The sequence below is a fragment of the Monodon monoceros genome, unplaced genomic scaffold, assembly GCF_005190385.1.
Source record: "Monodon monoceros isolate NGI ecotype Baffin Bay Population unplaced genomic scaffold, NGI_Narwhal_1 Super_Scaffold_4, whole genome shotgun sequence".
Classification (NCBI taxonomy): domain Eukaryota; kingdom Metazoa; phylum Chordata; class Mammalia; order Artiodactyla; family Monodontidae; genus Monodon; species Monodon monoceros.
In genome coordinates this window covers 57,108,262-57,115,341 of record NW_021703781.1, presented here as the reverse complement: position 1 = coordinate 57,115,341, position 7,080 = coordinate 57,108,262, and positions in this window count along the sequence as shown.

Below are 7,080 nucleotides of genomic sequence, written 5' to 3'. Positions count from 1 at the left end.
ACGGGGAAAATCTAACAGTTATTCGGGTTGTTGGTTTTGAGGTCTTACTGGCTTCCTTTGACCCTGCTTACTAGCTGAATGACCTGGAGCAAGTTACTTAACTTACACTACCCCAGTTGCCCAACTTCTAAAATAGGAACAATAATAGTACCTACCTCATAGAGTTGTGTGAGGATTAAATGGGATAATGCATATATGATACCTAACATGTAATAACTATTGGTTATTTTTACTTAACCAACCTTAAAGAGGTGTCCTGCAAATGTTTGATAAGGAAGTCCAATCATGATGTTCATGGTTATCTCAAGACTGAAATATAAAACTATCTAATTTGACATAATGTAAGATTGTGAAACATGGGGAGGGGCAGGGAGTAGAGAGTGGCGGGGAGATGAGCAAGAATTGGTTAGCATTTAATCATCAGTGGCCAAGAGAAAAACTGAAATCGGATGATAACACTAAGGAGATGGGGAAATTAATCCTTTTCCTCACGATCATTCAACTAATTTTTCTGACTCGGTATTCACTAATTGATATGTAATTAATTGGTAATTAATTGAGAACTTAGATGAGAAATGCCATGAATAACAAGCCCAGGTGTATTTATAATTCCCTGGAAAGATGTTTTACCCATTATGAATAGTAAATTAACATCTTGATGCATACATCAGTCTCGTGAATCAGGTCCTAGGAACTGGATCCATCTGTACAGCTGAAGCCCAAATACTGGGACTACAAAAGTACAGCCACCCCGTTTCCTTCCGTGGAGTCTAACTTTTTACCTGGCTTTGTGTCTTAAGTGCCAAAGAGTCTGGGTTGGGACTTCAGCCAAGGTTTCTTACACCAAGCTGAGTGGTTTTTCTGTTACACCGCAGTAAAGTTCATTGAATGATTACAAACCCCACTTTTAATTTTTGTTTCTCTTTTCCCCTTCCTTCCTGATCCCTACTTCCTTTCTCCTACTCTCTCCTTAGAATGCTTTAAGAAGTCTAGTGTCAATCTCTATCTTGTTCCTTCATAGGAAAGCTGCTCTTTCTCTCTGGATGTTGCTCTTCCTCTTTGATGTTCTTTCATTTCACTCTAATGTATCTAGGATTAGATTTTTCCTGTCTCTCCTGATTGGCCCTTTATGTACCCATTCAATCTGAGAATTTTTTTTTTTTAGTTCTGGGAATTTAGCAAACATTGTATCTACAAATATTTCCTCCCCTCTATTTTTCCCCTTCTTATACTCTTTATGATGTAGATATTGATACTTCTATCCTCCAGGTTTGTTAACTTTCATATTTTCATGTTTACCCCTTCCTAATACCTTCTAGAAGACTTCCTATACCTGATTTTTCAATGCGATAATTCATTCTTGGCCTAGATCCATATTGCTACATAACGCATTTACTGAGTTATTTACTTCAACCATTATATTTTTCACAGTATTTTGAATTGGTTCTTCATGATTTATTGTTCCTGCTTCACGTAATCCAGTTGGGTGACTTTGTTCCCCCCACCGCCAGAACATTCAGCAATGTCTGGACACTTTGGGTTGTCACAACTTGGGGTAGTGCTACTGGCATCTAGTGGGTAGAAGCCAGAGCTGCTGCTAAACATCCCATAATGTACAGGACAGCCCCACCCCACCACAACAAAGAATTATCTAGCCCAAAATGTCAAGGGTGCCAAGGTTGAGAAACCCTGATGTAACCAATATGAATTATTTTCACTTTGAGGATATTTACTATTTTATTTAAATTATCTTTCCGTATGATGCATTTAATCTGTTTCATCTATTCTAGGTTGTCCAGTTTCTTACTTTCCTAGATGGTGCACCTCCTTCTACATCTCATTACTTTTCTACATGAATTTGTATTTCCCAGAAGGTATCAGCTACCTTGACTGATATGTATACCCATAGGGAGAGGCTGAAGCCCAGCATTGGGAAAAGGTGAAGGATGCACCAAAAACAAGAAAACTTGTGATGTCATTGGCCCCATCACTCCCTGTTTGTCAGCATACATGCACACATGTGCACACACACATATCCTCAGGGTTTTCACAGTTTTTACAGATCTATCAATTTCTGTGCCATCTCTAGGGTTGGATATGATGGGGGATCCAGCCACTGGTGTGAGTTTACAATCTTGTTTAGTTCCTAAGTTTAAGTTGACACTGCTAAGAGTGGATTTAGAGTTTGCCGCCTAAGGTAGGTAGTTGCAAAACGTGACCTGCACTACCTACTACAGGAGCCACCAGTGTGGCTCTTGACCCCTGCCACTGAATGTGGCTAGTCTGAGCTGAGATGTTCTGTAAGTGTGAAATACGTCCTGGATTTCAAAGACTTAGTATAAAAAGAATGTAAAATGGCTCAATAATTTTTATATTGATAACATATTAAAAGGATATTATTTTTGATATGAGTTAAATATTTTATTAAAATTAATTTTCTTTTTACTTTTTTCATGTGGCTTATGGAAATTTTTCTTTACATATGTGGCTTACCTTATATTTCTGTTGGACAGCACTGATCTAGACCAGTAGCTTTCAAGCATTTTTGGCCATGATTCACAGTAAGAAATATATTTAACATCAGAACCCAGGACTCACATATGTATGTGGATATTTATTATAAGTGAGGCAGAAGTTGTAACAATAATATGTATAATTATTACATGAAATGCACTCTGATATTTGATATTCTTTAAATAAAATGTTCAGTATGACTCATTAAATTTATTTTAGTTTAATTAATTTTAGATTGATCTGCAGTTTGAAAACGCCAGACCAGACTAATTATTATTAGCAGTATTAATATTGGAGGAGATGTGAATAAATTCATAAAATATATTGGTTTTGGAAACACAGGACTTCATAGTTGAATTTGGGGGATGAGGGCAAAGATTGGATTCGGCAGACATCCAGGCATCTGGCTTGGGTGTCTGAGAGGATGGAAATATAATCCCTGAGAATTGAACCCAGATGGGGAGGAAGATTATAAATTCAATTTTTGACTTGCTGAGTTTGAGATCCCTGGAAGTGTACAAGGGAGCTAGCCAGTAGACAGAAACACATATGGTTTAGGGGTAAGGAAAAAACGTCTGGACAAGAGAGAGAGATTTGGAAATTAGCATATAGGTGGTAATTGAAGTCATATGAGTGAATAAGATTATCCCAGATAGTGTATAGGGCAAGAAATGAAGATCTAGAATAGAATTCTGAGGAACAATCATACTTAAAGACAAATCCAGGGACCACTCACTCACACGTTCTTGAAACTATCTTTTCTCTTGGATTTTGGAACCCAAACCTTTCCATGTTTTCCTCCTTCTTCTGACCACTCCTTGACTTTTCCCTTGCCACTGCCTTCTATTCTACCTCACTTTAATTTTTTTTTCCAGATTTGATTTATTTTTAAAACTTTTAAAGTTAACAATTTCAGATTTATAGGAAAGTTGCAAAAGTAGTACAAAGAATTCCCAATTACCCTTCACCCACATTCCCCAAATATTAACATTTCCTACATATACTTTATCCTTCAGTAGATAAGATAGACAGATGGATAGATCTCTATATATATAGATATAGAGTTCAGACTTACTCTCAGTGGTTCGGTTCAGTTCAACTTACTCTTCGTAGTTCAGAAAAAAATATATGTATATATATACACAAAAAGTTGTAGACATGATGTCCCTTTGCCCTTTAAATATCAATACTTCAGTGTATATTTGCTCAAAACAAGGCATTCTCTTACATGACCACAGGACAATTACCAAAGTTAATAAACATTGATTCAACACTACTGTCTAAATAATTGTCTATACACCTTATTTTGATTTTTCCAGTTGTCCAAATAACATCCTTTATAGCAAAAGAAAATCCGAGATAATTGATTACATGCAGTTGTCATATCTCTATAGCCTCCTTTAATTTGAATCTGGTTATATTTCAAAAGTTTGACATTTTTTAAGACTATGGGCCAGTTAAGTTGTAGATTGATCTTCAGTTAGAATTTGTCTTACGTTTCCTTATGGATAGATTCAGGTTATGCATCTTTGGCAGGAATATTATAGCGGTCATGCTGAGTTCTTCTAATGCATCACATCAGGAAGCACGTGCTGTGGATTACTGCCATTACTGTCAATGTTAACTTTAATAATTTGGTTAAAGTGGCGACTGCCAGGTTTCTCCACTGTAAGCATGCTATAGGGAGATATTTTGAAACTGTAAATATCCTGTTATCTCTCAAACTTTCACTCACTAGTTTCAGCATCCATTGATGATTCTTGCCTACATAAATTATTAATATGATGGTTACCAAATGGTGATTTTCTAGTTCCATCATTCCTTTTACTTTTTTTTTTTTTTTTTTGGCGGTGCTGTGCTACTCGGCATATGGGATCTTAGTTCCCTGGCCAGGGATGGAACCCACACCCCCTGCATTGGAAGCTCAGAGTCTTAACCACTGGACTGCCAGGGAAATCCCTCCTTTTACATTTATCAGTTGGCTTTCTAATATAAGAAAGAGCTTTCTCTTCTGCCATTTATTTAGTTAGTTGTATCAATGTGGACTGATAGATTCTTAGTACATTCAATACATTATCATCTGTTACTATCATCATTTTTATTTTGGTGTTCAATTTATTCAAGATTTAACCATTAAAAACTCCTTTGAACTGGCTCCTTTGTTCTTTTGACATAGCCCATCTTACTTTTTAGCACAATAAGAGGTTCTAGGTTCCCTTTGTATTTTCCCTGCTCCAGAGCTGGAATCAGCCATTTCTCCAAGGAAACTTGGTTCCTTTTAGTGGTATTAGAAACCACGAACAGGGTGCTAGGTGTGTCACTGCTTCTAGGCCTTCTCAGTTGACAAAGCTGAGAAATACACATATGCATGTACATATACGCATACACATATCTATATTTATTTATATCTATATATCCCTGAGTTCACCTTGAATATCTCCAATTCCAATACAACAAAGTAAGGTTTATTCTATTTATGTTCACTTTCCTTATTTTTAACACTCTTTTCCAATAGTGAGAAATCTGGCTTTCAGCCTTCACAATATATTTGCTTATTTGCTCAGTCCTAGAATATTTAGAAAGCAGCTTCAGAACTGCTAACCCATGGCTCTACCAAAACTAGGTCTACTAATTAGAGTTCAATAATTTTAGAATACTGTCAATTCCCACTTTGCACAGTAGTGTGGGAACACAAAAGTAAGTATGCATGTTGAAGCCATGCAAATTGATCTTAATAATCCATGGGAAACATTACAATTGTTCCATTACCCTTAACAATTTCATCAAAATATTAAACACTCTTACTGTTGGCTATACGTATATGGAGAAATGGAAAATCGGATAAAACTATTAGTTACTTGGTACACTGTCACTTAAAACTTTAGAAATATTGAAAATTAAAGTGCTTTATTTCTTTATTTAAAAACAAGACAAATAGACTTTAGTATGAGGGAATTCCCTGGCAATCCAGTGGTTAGGACTTCATGCTTTCACTGCCAAGGGCACAGGTTCAATCCCTGGTCTGGGAACTATTAAATAAATAAATAAATATTTTTAAAAAACTTTACTTTGAATAATGTTTGCCTTCTCTCATATTACTTACAATACAGAGTATCTTTTCTATGTCTTAGCAAATTGTCATTCTTTCGAAGTTTGGATCAGCTTCCAACTTTTTTTTTTTTATCATAAGTAGTCATTTATTAAATGTCAAATCAGGGGCTTCCCTGGTGGCGCAGTGGTTGAGAGTCCGGCTGCCGATGCAGGGGACACGGGTTCATGCCCCAGTCCGGGAAGATCACACATGCCGCGGAGCGGCTGGGCCCGTGAGCCACGGCCGCTGAGCCTGCGCGTCCGGAGCCTGTGCTCCGCAACGGGAGAGGCCACAGCAGTGAGAGGCCCGCGTACCGCAAAACAAACAAACAAAAAAATAAATGTCAAATCAGTCATGCAGAATAGAAATCAAGTACTATTCAAAAAAGGGCAAGAAAACTGGGGTTTCAACTCATCAGGAAATTCTTCACGACTAAGCATGGTTTAAGAAAAAGTATAGACTCTGCATCAGACTCGGGCCAGAATTCCAACTTTGACATTTACTCCCTGCATGAATTTGGGTAAGTACTTTAACTTCTCCAAGGCTCCTTTTGCCTACCTGTAGAATGGGAATACTGATACCTACTTTGAAAGGTAAGTAGAAAGGATTAAATGAGGTTATGTATGTAAAGTATCTGGGAGAATACCTGGTTCATGGCAGATGTTCAACAGAGTATCTGTTATCGGTATAAAGGAAGAATAACTTCAGCTGGCCTTTGAAGGATGGCAGGGGTGGGGGAGGGAAGGTAGGCACAGGGTGACCAAGGCCTGGAGGCGGAAATATCTATGGTGGGTTTTGCAGTAAACAGTTCAGTGAGTCTGGCAAAGAGGGTGAGAGTAGGAGGCATGATCAGCAAAGTGGGCACATTTAAGAGGGTGCAGCCTTGAATGCGTGGCTAAGGAGGCTAGCATTTTTTCTTTTTTATTTATTTATTTATTTATTTATTTGGCTGCGTTGCTGTGTGCAGGCTTTCTCTAGTTGCAGAGAGTGGGGGCTACTCTTCATTGCGGTGCACGGGCTTCTCATTGCGGTGGCTTCTCTTGTTGCAGAGCACGGGCTCTAGGCACGCGGGCTTCCGTAGTTGCAGCACATGGGCTCAGTAGTTGTGGCTCGCGGGCTCCAGAGCACAGGCTCAGTAGTTCTGGTGCACGGGCTTAGTTGCTCCGCGGCATGTGGGATCTTCCTGGACCAGGGCTCGAACCCGTATCCCCTGCATTGGCAGACAAATTCTTAACCACTGCGCCACCAGGGAAGTCCCCTAGCATTTATTCTGGCTAAGAAGACAATGAACGTGGAGCAGTCCTAGACACAACCTAGGTTAGAATTGAATGCAGATGAGCCCAGCGAGAGCTACAGTCCTCACTGCTCTAAAGAGCTGTGTTCTGAACCACGTGCTTCTCACACTGCTCTATGCCTCAGCTGAGGTGAACTGAGGTGGCCTTGGACTGGCGCGCTCTCTCTCTCCCTCCCTCCCT